General features: G+C 36.9%; 1 pseudogene; it reads right to left on the reverse strand.

Annotated features, from left to right (window-relative positions):
* Positions 1 to 16,568: 16,568 nt before the first annotated feature.
* Positions 16,569 to 17,852, reverse strand: LOC116593584 (annotated as a pseudogene).
* Between the last annotated feature and the right edge of the window lie 416 nt (positions 17,853 to 18,268).

Consider the following 18,268-nt stretch of genomic DNA (forward strand, 5'->3'; position numbering starts at 1 on the left):
CCCACTATTCCCTAACCTAACATTTCCATTTTCTTTATATGAACCACTAACAGTGACTTACAGTGGGTTGTTGTTTCCTCATTTTTCTTCTTCAACCACTACAGCCTAACCCCTCAACTTGTACAGCCTGGTACATAGCTGGTATTTAATAACAAATGTATTTAAGGTCAAAACACTTAAAATAATCTCACTGAGGGAACACCTATATGGCTCAGTCAGTTAAGCAACTGACTGTTGATTTCAGTTCAGTTCATGATCTCAGGTTTGGTAGATTAAGCCCCATGTTGCACTCCATGCTGAGCATGAAGCCTACTTGGGAGTCTTTCTGTCCCTCTTCTTCTGCCCCTCCACACCTCCCTCTCTCTCACTCTTTTTCTCTAAAAAACAATAATAACAAGCTCACTGAGAAGGTCTCAAGTACCAAGTCACTATACTAGGTATCAATCCTTGTACAATGCAAGGGTTAAGGGCATTGATAGCTGTGCAGTCCAAAATCCACATATAACTTTGGATTCTCCCAAAACTTTACTAATCTCCTATTGAACTTCCTACTTCAAAAGTAATTAGACTTAAAACAGCAAAAGTGTATATTAAAAACCAAAATATTGAAATAGAAGACCTTATATCTCTAGAGTAGAGATCATTAGATCTCTAGATCTAATATGCTTCTTAATCCTCATTTGACCATTGACTCTGTAAACTGAGCACGGAAGGCCAAAGTAAATTACAACCCAATGATGAACTTACCCATAACGTAAAGTCAATTAACACATTTTGTATGTCCTATATATTATATACTGTATTCCTACAATATAAACTAAAGAAAAGGTTATTAAGAAAATCATAAGGAAGAGAAGATACATTAACAGTACTGTACTGTATCAAAAAAAAATCTGAGTGTAAGTGGACAAACGATTCAAACCCATCTTGTTCAAGGGTCAACTGTATACCTATGCAATGTCACTGAAATTTAACATAGCCCAAATTAGAAATCCACCTGCCCATTCTAACTTTCCCCTTCTTTTCTTGACACTACTGCCATTTATTTTATTGCCCTTCAGAAATCTTCACATTTCCAAAAAGTGTCCTCGATATTTAGTAAATCACTAAATACTGCTGTGATCATTTTTGTCTGGTATTTCTATAGTGCCCTTAACAGTTTACAAAGTGTTTTCACATTTGTTCATTACACATACCTGAGAGGTAGGTATTAGAACCATTTTTATGAATGAGGTCTGTGACATTCAAACAGGTTAAACAAGTTTTTCTGGGATCCCACAGCTACCAAGTGACAGAACCTGGGTGCCACCGTATCTTTTGACTTCAAACACGGTGCTTGCAGCACTGTGTAGCTCCTACCTCTGCTAAGAGATCAGGCCCTTTTTACCTCCTTCTAAGCCCATCACCTTAGAAAAGGTCATCATTACTTTACACTTATGCTTCTACAAGTATGGTTGCCACAAAGATACTCAGGGCATACTATTTTAACTATCCAAAATAGTTTTTACCTATTGAAAACACCACTAGACCAGGGATGCCTGGGCATTTCTGGGATCTAGCCCCACATGACAGCAAGGAGCCTGCTTCTCCCTTGCCTTCTGCCCCTCCCCCCACTCATGCTCCCTTTCTCTCTCTCTCTCTCTCTCTCTCTCAAATAAATAAAATCTTCTAAAAAATAAATAAACAAAACACCACTAAACCAATAATACCACTAATACCATTATATTATTGTAAATTTTATTATAATCCCAATGCTCCTTGTAAATTTACTTAACAATCCAAATAAAATAGTTTTAGAGGCCCCGATAGCTCAGTTGAGCTATGTGCTCAGACTGGAGTCTACTTCAGATTCTCCCTCTCCCTCCCACTCACTCACTCTCCCTCTCAAATACAAAAATAAACTAAATATTTTTAAAATATACATATACATATGCATATCATACATATAGATAGATAGATGATTGATAGATAGATAGATAGATAGATAGATAGATAGATAGATAGACTTTTAAGTCCCAGGCATTATCTTTTCAAGTTCCAAGTTGTAAAAAACTAAAAATCCAAACTCTTTCTAGATCTTATTAGGAGTTTTGCACATCCATATACACCACAGAATCATATATCTGGCCATAAGCTGGCCTGGAGTAATTCTTTGGTTATTTAGATAACTTAATTTCAAAACACAAGCTAATTCCTTATCATGTCTAAGCCTCCATTTTCTGCAATACTACTACACAGCTTTCATTAGGTTAAGTTTGTAAATTAATAGAACTGTATTATGCTGGATTATTATATTTAGCACACAAATATATTATCAATTACAGGCAAGAAGTATAAGGAAATAGTTTTTATGGGCAAATGCAGAGATGAGAGAGTAAAGTCTAAGTATCCCTTTTACACTTTAACATCATTCCATGCTTTTATTTTAAAATAATAATAAAACAGTACCTCAGAATCCCAAGGTGGTTCTTCAGTTTGTTCTGCGAATGCTAATGCTGACAATATAACTATAAAATACAGTCACAGATACATTAATGAGAACATGTATTATGAATTTTAAGTGTGTATACAAGCCTATCCCCCTTCATGATTACTTCAATAAAATAAAAGTAAAAGCAGTAAAGATTTTCAGAGGGTTGAAGTATTTTCAGGAAGAAAAAGCTGGTAGCAGTCGGGATACTTAAAAAGAAAGACAGCAAAAAGAAAAAGAAAAATATCTTAAAGAAACGGGTAACATAACTGGATCTACATACTGTGATATTTTTTATACTAGCATTTAAGCCTAGAAAAAAATTCATGGATGCTCACTAAGTTACCATGTCTATCATTTTTATCTGCCCTGTCAGCAGAAGTCGAATAGTCATTAACTGTTTGCTCTTGTGGAACACTTTCAGTGATACCATCATCCTTTGTTCCAATCGCTGGCCGCTCCTCTCCTTCCTATAAAAACAACACAAAACAAAAACCCAACTTCAGAAAACATCACATCAATTCTCATGCTTACTCACTCACTCAGAAAGACAAATGCTTCTGTCAAGTGATAGGCACTATCCTGGGAGAAACTGGAAATATAAATAAAAGAGACTGCCATATATACTAGTAGGGGTAGAGATGGACAAAAACAAGAACAGAAGAGTATCATTTACTAGTTCTACAGGTGAAGTGAATAAAGCACAGTGAAGGCACAAAGGGGAAAACAGTTGTATATGGGAAGCTCGGGAAATGCTGCGAAGGTAGGGCTGTATCTTGAGAGAGAGACAACACAAAGACGGTGTGAAGGGCATTCTAGAAAAGGTAGAATGAGCAAAAGGATGACGTATGGAATAACACAGTAAGTGACGATAGCTACAGAAAGTGGTGAAACTGGAACACGATTTTTGGGAGCGGGATAGAGAGATAGAACTGGAAAATCAGGACTGAAACAAAAAAGTCAAGTGTCATGCTGGAATATGAACTTTCTCCTTCAGGTAACGGGTATCCACTAAAGAAGCAGAGGAGTTACATCACCACAAATATATTCTAGAAAGGTCACTCTGACAGCAATGTAGAGATGAACATAAAGGAACCCAAAGGGCACCTGGGTGGCTCAGTGTGTTAAAGCCTCTGCCTTCAGCTCAGGTCATGAACCCAGGGTCCTGGGATCAAGCCCCAATCAGGCTCTCTGCTCAGCGGGGAGTCTGCTTCCTCCTCTCTGTCTGCCTCTCTGCCTACTTGTGATCTGTCTGTCAAATAAATAAATAAAATAAAAGAAAAGAAAGAAAGAAAAAGGAACCCAAGCCAGAAGAGGATTTCAAAATTATAGGAGAGAGAGGGAATTATAGTAAGATATGAAAAATGAGAAGCAGGTACAAAATAACAAATGCAGAGAGTGACTAAATGTGGTGATTTTATTTAAATATTTTTTAAAGGTTTTATATGTATTTGTCAGAGAGAGAGAGAGAGAGTACAAGCAAGAAGAGCGGCAGGCAGAGAAATCAGCAGACTCCTCGCTAAGCAAGGAGTCCAACGAGGGACTCAAGCCCAGAACCCTGGGATCATGTCCTGAGCTGAAGGCAGATGCTTAACCAACTGAGCCACCCAGGCACCCCTTTTTCTAATTTAAATTCAATTAATTAATATATAATGTATTATTGGTTTCAGAGGTAGAGATGTGATGATTTTTTTCTAAAAGATTTAATTTATTTATATTTAGAAGGAGAGGGTGTGCATGCAGGTGGAGGGGCAGAGGGAGAGGAAGAGAGAGAATCCTCAAGTAGACTCCCTACTCAGTATGGAGCCTGACCCGGGGCTTCATACCAGGACCCTGAGATCATGACCTGAGCAACACCAACAGTCAGATGCTTAACCGAGCAAGCCACTGAAGTGCCCCTGGATGTAGTGATTTCAGGGAAGTTTGGAGTCCAAGATTTTTCCTACTTCAGTGTTTCAGTGGTGCTATCTATTAGGATGCGGAAAACAAATGACAGAGCAGATTACAAAAAGTCAGGGAAGAAGAAAGGGCCAGAAACAATGTCTTCAATCTGGGACATACCAAATTTGAAGCACCCAGGAGACTTTTTTTTTTTAAGATTTTATTTATTTATTTGTCAGAGACAGAGAGTACAAGTAGAGGGAGGGGCAGGCAGAGGGAGAAGCAGGCTCCCCACTGAACAAGAAGCCCAATGCAGGACTCAATCCCAGCACCCTGGGATCATGACCTGAACCAAAGATAGATGCTTAACTGACTGAGCCACCCAGACATCCTGAAGCACCCAGAAGACTTATGAAGAAAGTTCTAGACAAATACATTTGGAGTAAGAAAAATGACATTACTCATAATGTTTAAAAGATAAATATTGGGTGCCTGGGTAGCTCTGTGGGTTGAGCCTCTGCCTTCAGCTCAGGTCATAATCTCAGGGTCCTGGGATCGAGCTCCACATGGGGCTGTCTGCTCAGCAGGGAGCCTGCTTTCCCCCTCTCTCTGCCTGCCTCTCTGCCTCCTGTCTCTCTGTCAAATAAAAGCATAAAAATCTTAAAAGAAAGATAAATATATATACTAAATATAGATATACTAAAATATACTAATGATATAATTAAATAATGTAAACCTACACAGAACTCTTGAAATTTTCAGAATAAAAATAAAAGCAGGGGGGAAAAACCCATGGGATTCAATATTTTTTTTTTTAATTTGACAGGCAGAGATCACAAATACGTGGAGATGCAGGCAGAGAGAGAGGAGGAAGCAGGCTCTCTGCTGAGCAGAGAGCCCGATGCGGGGCTCGATCCCAGGACCCTGGGATCATGACCTGAGCTGAAGGCAGAGGCTTTAACCCACTGAGCCACCCAGGTGCCCCGGGATTCGATATTTCAATTACATACTTCAACATTGGTTTCAAGGATACAAAATATATTTTTATTAATGTAGGCAGGTTAATGGGCACCTAAGTGGCTCGGTTGGTTAAGCATCTGACCCTTGATTTTGGCTCAGGTGATGATCTCAGGTTTATGAGACTGAGTCCCACATCACACTCCTGCTCAGCAGGGAGTCTGCTTCTTTCCCTCTCTCTTCCTCTCCCTCTGTCCCTCCACCCCCAACTCTCTCTCTCCCTTGCTCTGAAATAAATAAATCTTTGGAAAAAAATATATAAGCAAGATTCATTTCTGTAATGAATACCATTTTTAAGATTAATGAAGATTTAATTGCAAAACACCAATTCAAGGTTTTTATAAGACTACTCATTTTTAAAAATTAATCTTAAAAGATTTAAATTATATGAGAGAAATATGGGATTTTAGAATTCTGAGGCATTTTTAAGTACTACTATGATGTATGAGAAAAATATAAAACTCTATTTTAAAATTCACATGGTTTTCTTATTCCACTGTGAACAGCGTATTTCACCAGTAGTTAAGGACCAGAGAAAGAATCTAGTATTAAAAAATAATTATGATCATCCAAGTTGAAGGTTTTAAAGTCTCCAAATACATGTGTCATTATCAAGCAGGACTGAATATTCACATGAGGAAAGAAGAAATGGACAAAAAAAAAAAAAATCAAATCACCAGTATTTCTGAGTTTCAGATATGAAAGAATTCACATGTTAAATTTAACAACTATGGGAACTCCTGGCTGGCTCAGTGGGAAGAATGTGTGATTCTTGATCTCAGGGTTGTGAGTTCAGGCCCCATGTTGGGTAGAGTGATTACTTAAAATTTTTTAAATCTAAAAAGAACCCCCCCAAAACTAATAGCTATTAATACTAAAGCTTCCTGATAATATAAAATGTATCCACTATGGGAGATATTTGAAAAAGTAAAAGTCATCTTCCAGAAATAATTTTGTATACTCTGTTAGCAACCTTTCCTTCCTTATGATTCTAAAATGACAAATAGTTCATATTAAGAAAAAACTATAAATTGTGAGTTCATTCATTTGATGTGTGTGTATGTATCTATAATATGCAGATACAATTAAAAATAAATCAGAATCAAGAAACAAGATGTTAGGGGCATCTGGGTGGCTTAGTGGATTAAAGCCTATGCCTTCAGCTCAGGCCATGATCCCAGGGTCCTGGGATCGAGCCCCACATCAGGATCTCTGCTCAGCAGGGAACCTGCCTCCCCTCGAAACCCCTCTACCTGCCTCTCTGCCTACTTGTGATCTCTGTCTGTCAAATAAATAAATAAACTCTTAAAAAAAAAGAGAGAGAGACAAAATTTTATATTTTTTAAGAGTGTTGCAGCTTAAAATTTATTTCATTTAATGGATAAAGATTAAGAACCTCACTTACATAGTCAGAAATTTCAGTTTTAAGTAATGAAAAGACTACATAAAGTGTTTACTTATCTCCTCTCTTTATTCTCATAAAGATCTAAAAACTTACCAAGATTATACCACACAGGGCGCCTGGGTGGCTCAGTGGGTTAAGCCGCTGCCTTTGGCTCAGGTCATGATCTCAGGGTCCTGGGATCGAGTCCCGCATCGGGCTCTCTGCTCAGCAGGGAGCCTGCTTCCTCTTCTCTCTCTGCCTGCCTCTCTGCCTACTTGTGTTCTGTCAAATAAATAAAAAAAAAAGATTATACCACACAGTAAATAAATTAGAAATCACAAGAAAGAGCACCTGGTTGGCTCAGTTGGTTAAGCATCTGCCTTCAACTCAAGTCATGATCCCAGGGTCTTGGGATCGAGTCCTGCTTCAGGCTCCCTGCTCAGTAGGGAATCTGCTTCTCCTCTCCCGCCTCTTATACTCTCTCTCTCTCTTACACACACAGAAAAATAAAAATAAAATCTTAAAAAAAAACAAGAAAGATAATGGCCAAAACTCAAAATTCATAATAAATCTGATTAAGGCCTAAAACAGATTTCACTTTGCATTATCTATAAACACAGGTTTTGCTAAATTAAATATACAATATCACACTTTATCAACTTAAAGGTAAGGATAAAATTTTCTTCCACTTCTTCATAAAAATAAGTTGTAAGTCATTCAGAGGAGTCTGAGCATTTTTTAATTACCTGACTTCATTTTCTTAATTTGCACTTAAAATAATTTCTACCATATTTTATAATGTAGAGTATCTGCTCTCCCATAGCCCCACTGCTATTGTGTTTTTATAATAATCTTTCTCAACTCTGCAAGTTTACATTTATATCGCCCTTCTTAAATGAATTCTTTGTCTTCAGCTCCTCCCTCATTTTCACATCCCTCTACAGCGGTTCATTCCAGTTGCTCTCTAATTCTTTCCTTCCATAAGGGCATACCTAAGAACTGTTCACTCCCACCAACCTTTATAAATCTCAATCCAATTACCTCTCTACCATTATGACACTGTTTTCTCTTATGATCTTGAGGACTTCCATTTCTTCCTAAGATTCTTTTCATTATAAGGATCAAGAGGATGATACATGAAAAAGAAAATAGGGAAGAAGTTTAAAATGAAACAACTTACCTTTGTAAGACCAAGGCCTAACAATGTGAAAGGAGGTTTTAGAATAGAATCAGGTGATGGCAAAGCCAGAGGAGAAGAGTCACAGATGTCGACGGATGGTTTGGAAGGAACGCCAACTGTATGTTCACACTTGTTATCAGAATTATCATTCTCAAATAAAGTTTTATCTCCCAGTGATACAAGGCCAAGTTTTGCTCTCACTTAGTAAAAAACAAAATAAAGAGTACATGAAAATATCTGCCTGTAATTTCGAATTACTAACACAAGAACAGACAAAAATCAGTGAATAACGCAAGTCTTCAAACAGCTTACAGTTCTTGAAATGCTAAGAAACATTCATTTGCTTTCTTAAGTTTGGTTTTGAGGTATTCTAGAAAAAAAATTAATAGTTTTAAGGATTACAAGTAACACATTTGGTAAAATAATTATAATATTCACCATTATCAAATGAGCACCATTACACAAAGAACATGGGTTTTGGAATCATTCAAATGTAAATTGAAATCTCAGTTCTGTCATTTACTAGCCTACATTTTCTCATGGGGTGAGGATTATGAGAGATTTAATAGCTAGTCCCAAAATGTTATTTTCCTTACTCCTGATTATTACAAATTCTTCCTCAAAAAGTTAACAATAAAGCTATCCTACAACCCAGCAATTACACTACTAGGTATTTATCCAAAGGATACAAATGTAGCATCCTGAAGGGGTACCTGCACCCCAATGTCTATTCCAGCAATGTCCACAATAGCCAAACTATGGAAAGAACCTAGATGTCCATTGACAGATGAATGGATAAAGAAGACCCCCACCATACACACACACACACACACACACACACACACACACACACACAATGAAATATTACTCAGCCATCAAAATGAATGAAATCTTTCCACTTGCAATGACATGAATGAAACTAGAGGGTATGATGCTAAGCAAAATTATGATTTCACTCATATGTGGAATTTAAGAAACAAAACAGATGAACATACGGGAAGGGGGGAGATGAAAACAGAGAAGGAGGCAGACCCTACAAACTCTTTTTTTTTTTTTTTTTAGTTAATCCCCGTAAAGGGTTTTCTTTTTTTTTTTTTAATTTTTAATTTTTTATGAACATATATTTTTATCCCCAGGGGTACAGGTCTGTGAATCACCAGGTTTACACACTTCACAGCACTCACCAAAGCACATACCCTCCCCAGTGTCCATAACCCCACCCCCCTTGAAGACTTTTAACTATAGAAAAGAACCTGAGGGTTGCTGGAGGGAGGTGGGCTGGGAGTGGGAGGATTACGGGGGAGTGGAATAACTGAGTGATGGACATTAAAGAGGGTACTTGAACTAATGAGCAGTGGGTGTTGTACACAACTGATGAATCACTGAATTCTACTTCTGAAACCAATAATACAGTATATGTAAAATAAATGGAATTGAAATTTCAAAAATGTTTAAATACTTTCTTTACCAAAGTAACCTAAAATAAAAATTTATTCCTAGGTAATTAAAAGTGTTATTGAAAAAACTAGCATTAAGAAATGTTAACTATTTATTATTTTTAAAATGTATTTGCATGATTTATATTTGCATGAATATCTCTTACAGGAGGAAATATTAAAATTTAGTTTTTAGTAGCATCTTAGTTAGGTAAGTTGGAATTGCAAACAATTTAAGTTGCTTTTGTTTGCCAAAATGCTAAAGACAGGGACACCTAGGTGCCTCATTCAGTTAAGTATCTGCCTTTGGCTCAGGATTCTGGGATAGAGTCCCACATTGGGCTCCTTGCTCAGCATGGAGCCTGCTTCTCCCTCTGCCTGCTGCTCCCTGCATGTGCACTCTCTATCAAATAAACATTTTTTAAAAAATCCTAAAGTCAAGTGATTGTTTAAATTTAGAGAAAATTTAAAGAAAAAAATTTTAGAGAAAAAAATCATATACCTTGTGGGGCATGATTCATGAACAAAAACCACACACACAAAACAGAAAGTCATAACCAAATATGTTGACAGTGGAGACAGAAAGAGATGGACTGAAACAATAGACACTAAAGTTTTCTGCAAGGAAAAATTAGGGTAGGAATAAGTCATTAAAAAAAAAAAAGCTTTGGGGGGAAAGGAAGAAAAAAGGAAAAATATAAGACATGACCAATCAATCAAGCATGAGCATAAGACAAGGAAAAAATGGAAAAATGTAAGTTAAAAAAATGGTATGTAGAAAAAACATATTTTTCAGTATATGTAAGTGTGATTATGGATATACCATAAACAGAAGTCTCTTAAAATTTTTCAATTACATATTATAAATATATAATATACATATAAATACATATAAAACAGAGGCTTTTTTTCATAGTATATCCCTAATACTACTGACTTTTCTCACTCTACAATTATTTATTTATAAATACTACAGTAAAGAATTTAATTTTTTTGCTATAAAGTAAATTGCTCAATTAGTGGCCATCTATCACTACCTGAAAGCCATAATTAATTCTCAAGAGAAAAAATAGAAAAAGAAATGTTTCTAATATATCAGCTTTCACATGAAGAAAGAATTGGTAATAAGAATTCTAAGGAGAAATATATACATTGAAAGGATATATCTAATGGGGCACAAATGGGGTTAAAGAAAAAAAGTTGAGGAATTTTTATCAAAAATTTTTTTTAAATTTAATTTTGTGTGTGTGTGTTCCAAAATTCATTGTTTATGCACTACACCCAGTGCTCCATGGAAAAGATGCCCTCAATACCCACCACCAGGCTCAACCAACGCCCCCTGCCCGCCTCCCCTCCAAAACCCTCAGTTTGTTTCTCAGAGTCCACAGCACTCATGGTTTGTCTCCCCCTACTATTTCCCCCAACCCACCTCTCCTCTCCATCTCCCAGTGTCCTCCATGTTATTCCTTGTGCTCCACAAGTAAGTGAAACCATATGATAATTGACTCTCTCTACTTGACTTATTTCACTCAGCATAATCTCCTCCAGTCCTGTCCATGTTGATACAAAAGTTGGGTATTCATCTTTCCTGATGGAGGCATAATACTCCATTGTATATATGGGCCATATCTTCTTTATTCATTTATCTGTTGAAGGGCATCTTGGTTCTTTCCACAGTTTCTCAACTGTGACCATTGCTACTATGAACACTGGGGTACAGATGGCCCTTCTTTTCACTATACCTGTATCTTTGGGGTAAATACCCAGTAGTACAATTGCAGGGTCATAGGGTAGCACTGTTTTCCAAAGTGGCTGCACCAACTTGCATTCCCACCAACAGTGTAAGAGGGTTCCCCTTTCTCCACATCCTCTCCAACACTTGTTGTTTACTGTCTTGTTGATTTTAGCCATTCTAACTTGTGTAAGGTGGTATCTCAATGTGTTTTTGATTTGAATCTCTCTGATGGCTAATGACGATGAACACATGGAACTGGCACAAAAACAGACACATATCCAAGAAAAAACAATCTGCAATAAATAACTGGGTCCACTAAAGATTCATTTAGGCATGAGTATTATAAAAGTCATGTTAGAAGAAAAGAAAGAGAGAGAGAAAGAAAAAGGAAAAGAAAAGAAAGAAAAGTCATGATACGATAATTTAAAACTCACAGTAAGAATCCTTATCTTTGACCAAATGTCCTATTTCCTCCATCATGGGAAAGCTTTTTCCAATATAATTTTTCTGTCATGATACATTTCCAGCCCATTTTTTCCACCTTTGTTATTTAACAGAGTTAAAAAAAAAATTGAACTTGTCATATTTCTATAAAATGGTTTGTTCTGACCAACTTTCCACTTCAAACATAAAATGATGATAGGCAGGCCACTGCTAAATTTTAAGAGTAAATAATACACAAAACTAAATTCAGAGCAGGAAAATTAATTTCACAAGAGAGTACATTACCTTTGTATTCAAACTTAAGTCTTTATCATCTGATGTAGGCCATGAAGCATCATCATCACCAGGTTTAACGGAAATACTTTAGAGCAAAAATACACAACAAAAACAAGTTCATGAAAAAGAAAAACTGAGTAAAAGGTCAGCTATCTACTTATTGAATGAAGTTTCTTGATGTAATTGAACTTTGACCTCTGTTTTTGTTATTTTTTATTTTAATTCCAGTATCATTAACACACAGTGCTGTATTATTTCATGTATACAATATAATGATTTGGTAATTCCATCACCCAGTGCTCATCGCGACAAGTGCATTCCTTAACCCTTAGCTCCTATTTCACCCACCCCATCTCCCCTCTGGTAACCATCAACTTGCTCTCTATATTTAAGAGTCGGTTTCTTGGTTGTCTGTCTCTCATTTTTTGTTTATTTTTTGTTTATTTTTTTCTTTGCTCATTTCTATTGTTTCTTAAATTCTACATATGAGTGAAATCTTATAGTATTTGTCTTTCTCTGACAACTCTGCTTAGCACAATATTCTCTAGTTCCCTCCATTTCACTGCAAATGGCAAATTTTGATTCTTTTCTATGGCTGAATATTCCATTGTATATATATGCCACTTCTTCTTTATCCATTCATCTATCAATGGACACTTGGGCTGACTATTGTTAACTAATGCTGTAGTAACCATAGGGGTACATGTATCCCTTCGAATTGGTGTTTTCGTATTTTGGGGAGTAAATACCCAATAGTGTGATTACTGCATTGTAGGGTAGTTCAATTTTTAACTTTTGGAGGAAACTCCATACTGTTTCTACAGTGGCTGCATTAGTTTGCATTCCCACCAATAATCAAAGAGGATTCCTTTTCCTCCATATACGTGCCAACATTGTTACTTGTTTTGTTTTTTTTTTTTCTTTTAACCGTTCTGACAGGAATGCAGTGGTATCTCATTGTAGTGTTGATTTCCATTTGCCTGATGATGAGTGATGCTGAGTATCTTCTTAGGTGCCTGTTGGTCATCTGTATGTTTTCTTTGGAAAAATGTCTGTTCGTGTCTTCTGATAAGTTTTTTTTACATTTACTTTTTAAAAAAATTTTTTAATATATTTTTTAAATTTATTTTTTATTTATTTTCAGCATAAGAGTATTCATTATTTTTGCACCACACCCAGTGCTCCATGCAATCCATGCCCTCTCTAATACCCACGACCTGGTACCCCAACCTCCAACCACCCCCCGCCACTTCAAACCCCTCAGATTGTTTTTCAGAGTCTATAGTCTCTCATGGTTCACCTCTCCTTCTAACTTCCCCCAACTCCCTTCTCCTCTCTATCTCCCCATGTCCTCCATGCTATTTGTTATGCTCCACAAATAAGTAAAACCATATGATAATTGACTCTCTCTGCTTGACTGATTTCACTCAGTATAATCTCTTCCAGTCCCATCCATGTTGTTACAAAAGTTGGGTATTCATCCTTTCTGATGGAGGCATAATACTTTTTAGTGTATATAGATCATATCTTCCTTATCCATTCGTCCGTTGAAGGGCATTTGGTTCTTTCCACAGTTTGGTGACCGTGGCCATTGTTGCTATAAACATTGGGGTACAGATGGCCCTTCTTTTCACTACATCTGTATCTTTGGGGTAAATACCCAGTTTTTTATTTATTTTCAGCATAACAGTATTCATTATTTTTGCACCACATCCAGTGCTCAATTCTGATAATTTTTAAATTGGGTTGTGTTTTGGGTGCTGAGTTCTATCAATTCTTTATATTTGTATACTAACCCTTTACTGGCTATGTCATTTGCAAATATCTGCTCCTATTCCATAGGTTGCCTTTTCGTTGTGTGGATTGATTCCTTCACTGTGCAAAAGCTTTTGATTTTGATGTAGTCCCAACTTGCTCCTGAGGCAAGAGCAGTAAAAGCAAAAATAAACAGAAACAGACCCAGAAATACAGAGAATTCTGGATCACCAGAAGGGAAGGGGGTGGGAGGATGGACAAAATGGGTAAAGGGGAATGTGAGGTTCAGGATTCCAGTTATAGCAAGTCACAGGGATACAAGTACAGCATAGGGAATACAGTCAATGGTATTGTAATAGCATCATGCAGTAAGAGATAGTAACTACACTTGTGGTAGGCATGGTGTAACATTCAGAGTTCTTAAATCGCCTAAAACACAACATCACATTATGTGTCAACTATGCTTAAATTTAAATAAATAAACAAACAAATATACACATGTTAAAGAACAAATTTATGTTATTAGTGGGAATACTGTTCCCAGAGAGGTTAAAAACTATAAGGTTCAACTTTTTCCCTACACAGGTCCTACCTTATTTAGGTCTACATGAACCTTCCTAAGCACTGAGATACCCAAGAAGAGAGACTGCTATAAAAATAGAGTCCTGGTAGCTGTGCCTCTATTTCCTTATACACTGCCTAATATATTCTTTCTGTGAGCTCTTAGATCACTCTTTTGCAGGGCTCAGTGGTACCCTCCAACCTTTTAAATCTTTAGCCTATGAAAGCAGATTCCCAAAACAAGCATAGCTTCAAATGGCCAAGAGTCAGAGCCATTTCCTGCTCCTGGAGGACAAGCTACACTGAAAGTCATCCATGTAATCATCTCAATGTAGACATGCTACCAACTACCCAATTGAAGCTCTGTTACTGATTTGACAGCCAGTCCTAGCCCACCAAACCCTACATGTACATGGGAAAGACATCAGAGAATTAGAAAAAGAGGTGGAGTGAGGAGACTGCTACCTTGGGCCATATATCTGTGTGGTTCAGAATCTCCATTCCCCCTTAGATACTCGAGAGGATCTAAGCCAAGATTGGGCTGGAAGTAGATGATATCACATTCTTATGTGCTGTAAAAAGCCTTTCCCATGGCTCAAATGATTTTAAAACCTCTCAACAGCGGGGAGTAGGAAGTCAGGTGGCTATTACAGAGGGCACGGATTGCATGGAGCAGTGGGTGTGGTGCAAAAATAATGAATACTGTTATGCTGAAAATAAATAATAAATAAATAAATAAATAAATAAGAACCAAAAAAAAAGAAAAGAAAAGAAAACCTGAAGTATGCTAGTTCATTCAATTAAACCAACCATCAATAAAACTGCTCGTGATTCTCTTGAACCTTCTATTTTAATATGCTTTTCTAAACAACTCCCAATATCCTGTGTCCTTCATTCCTTTCTATGTGTGTGTGTCCTTCATTTCTGTAATTCATATTTATCTAACTTATCATATGCCCAAATATTCTGACATATTTCTAAAACTCTTATTCCTATCCAACCCAGTGTTGTTATTCTTGAAACTTGGCCTCTCCTGCCAATTCCTTCCTTATGCACCTTCACTGTGTTCACTAGACCCACTCCCCATCCTTCTATTATTAAAACATTCACCTATTAAGATGAGAAAAAAAAGGGGAAACCTGAATGTAAATCTCATTTCTGTCACTTATCATATCCAAGTAAGTTACTTTAATCTCTTTTGCATTTCAAATTCTCCATTTAAATAATCACTTGGTGAGGATGTTAAACACAGGTTGTAGTACCAGAGAGTATCTTGATTAATTCATCTCTAAGATGTCCTAAAATCCTGAAATTCTATATGCTTTTGATTTTGTCTACAGAAAAATAGAGAATACTTAGCTGGCAGAAAGGGGAAAAAATGGAATAAAAGAAACACCAAGAAAAGCAGAGAAGAAAGAAAAAAAGAAAAAAATTAACAAGAAAAGATTATAGAAAAGTCAACAGAGAAAAGGAAAAAAATCTACAAAAAAAGAAAAAGCTTCAAGGTCAAGGGAACTAGCCTAAAGGAAAAACTAGATTGGGAAGTCAGTAAACAGAGAATCATTTAGAAATATCCTCTAAATGGATGATAAAATTAATTAACATATCATGGCCTACACCTAAATTACATATACATCACTTCTGGAAAATCATTCATCTCAAAGAGAGCAGACATCTCTATATCTAAGAACTTGCCTGATTAGGTGTTGCTTATTATATAAAAGCTATGTACTATGGCCATAGGTAATGAGAGCCATCCTAAAATCTTTGACAGTAAAAACAAGAGACTAGTTGCCATTGCACTAGTTACCCCTAGTTATCACTAGTTGTCAAATATATTAGGACAAATGCTTGGACTAACCTGGTTTCTTAGGAAAACCCTAAATAAGCAAACACATAACTAAATTTGACTCTCTGAGTTGATCTGACTAGGATCTGTACCTTAACCCCAGTGCTGCTGAGGGACAAAAGAATCGATGTGGGAGTCTCGCAGGCTGACAGTCAAATCATGGGTCTACTACTCGTTTTTTGTTTTTTGTTTTTTTACATTAAAGGATTCCTTTATATTATGATACCCTCCTTAAACAGAAACACAATTCAAACATAAGCACACTTGTAAAACTTTTTCTCTTTTTTTATTATATAACAACATTTATTATAAAAATGTATAAGATGTATACAAGTGTATAAATTATCATAAAAATAAATGACATTTATATAATAGAAAGGCATTTATTATATAAAGTCTGCTTGTAATTTGAATACAAAGGGTTTTTTAAAAAGATTTTATTTATTTATTTGGCAGAGAGAGAGATCACAAGTAGGCGGAGAGGCAGGCAGAGAGAGAGGGTGAAGCAGGCTCCCCGCTGAGCAGAGAGCCCAATGCTGGATTCTTTTTCTCTTAATCAAACCTTCACTGACTACCACACTCAGCCACTAGCGGCATTTGGATGCAAAGGTTTCACTTGTGCTAATCTGGACAAGCCAAGGCAGAGACTCTGATTTGGAGACTTAACAGAAACCCCTGCCAGTGGGCTCCTGCTGCTGTTGCTGCTGCTGCTGCTTCCAGACAGCGCTGGTGGCATCTACTTAGGTTTTCTGCTTCCAGCTGAAGGCTTGCATATTTGTAGTGGTTCCTGAATGGCCTCTTCACTGATAAAGCCTTTTTTGGTGAAGGCTGAGATTCTGATTTCAGGGCAGCTGGAGCACAGTCTCTTGAAGTCACTTCCAAAGTATCACGTTTGGATTTAGGTTTCTTCTCCTTTTTTTCAACTGGGGATTTTACCTTCACTTCTTTCTTTTTAATTTCTTCCACTTTATTTTCTCCCAGAGTGAAGTTCGCATCATCATCTTCACTCTCCCTAAAATCAGACTCATCCTCAGACTCTCCACCAGCGGGTTGGTTCAGAGTCGTCAACACTACCGCCAGGATTGCCTTCCGAAAGAATCTTCCTTTGTTGTACCACAGCTTTTGATGCTGCTTTTCTTTTCCCTTGAGCACTGCACACATCATCTTCCTCGGTAAGCTTACCAAATCTAAATCATCACTGGCTACACTGCAATCAGAGAGATGGGGAGCCTTAGTCATTGTCCCAATTTCGCTGCTGCCACATTTTTTTGGCGCTTGTATCTTGAGCCTCTGCCACATCACTGGTGACCGCTGGAAGTTCCTTCACTGATAAAGCTAGCGCCACTTCTAAGTCTTGCTGGTAGAGTTCGTCACCTAAAGCCATCCTTTCTTAGGGGTTTTCTCTTGTAGTGGGATATCTTCTTTCTGGAGATTCTTCAGTTTAGGTTTCCTTGTTTCTAGTATTAACTCCTTTGGTGTTGTTCTGGGCTTCTTATTCAAAGGTGTGGTTGCGGAAACAAAGTCATCATCACTGCCAGAAGTTTCAAACTGTGAGAAACTGACTAGCTTCTTATGCCTCACGGGGGGCACCATGGCCCCCTCCAAGACTGAAAATTCACAGCGTTCAAGCTCTTGTTAGTAGCAGTGGTGGTTTCTGGGTCTGCTACTCTTTAACTATAGAATCATAGGTCAATTAATCAGTGTTCCTGAACCACAGCTGACTAATTAATAAAAAAATAGGTTGTAACAGCACATCTACTTTGTGATGCTATTGTAATGACTGTATAAGTAATAAATGTCAAGCACATAATATAGTGCCTAGCACACAGTAGAACTCTCAACAAATGCTTTTCTTTGCATTCCCTTGTTAACACAGAATTTGTAAAAAAAAAAAAAAAAAATCCACAAATATCCTACCTGCTTAAAGAATCTTCTTCAGAAGTCTTACTCGCCACTAAAGAAAAAAGCAAAATACATTTTAAATCAACAACAGAAAAATACAGAATATTCGAAGTCTAAGACTGATGTTGTGTTAAAAAGATTTCTTCGGGACCATACCTGGCAACCATACTGGAGTGAATATTAATTATACTATTGGTAGGCAGTTAACTCGCTAAGAAATCTTACTTTCTCCTCTACCTTTTACCAAATGGAAGAAAAGAATGGTATTTATCAGAATTTGATACCTACAAGTGGATGTTTATAATGACCACAATTTTAACCAAATCCTTGAGACTGACAGAAAATGGTGTCATTAGCAGAATCATCATCATAGATTGA

This window comes from Mustela erminea, chromosome 6, assembly GCF_009829155.1.
Source record: "Mustela erminea isolate mMusErm1 chromosome 6, mMusErm1.Pri, whole genome shotgun sequence".
NCBI lineage: Eukaryota > Metazoa > Chordata > Mammalia > Carnivora > Mustelidae > Mustela > Mustela erminea.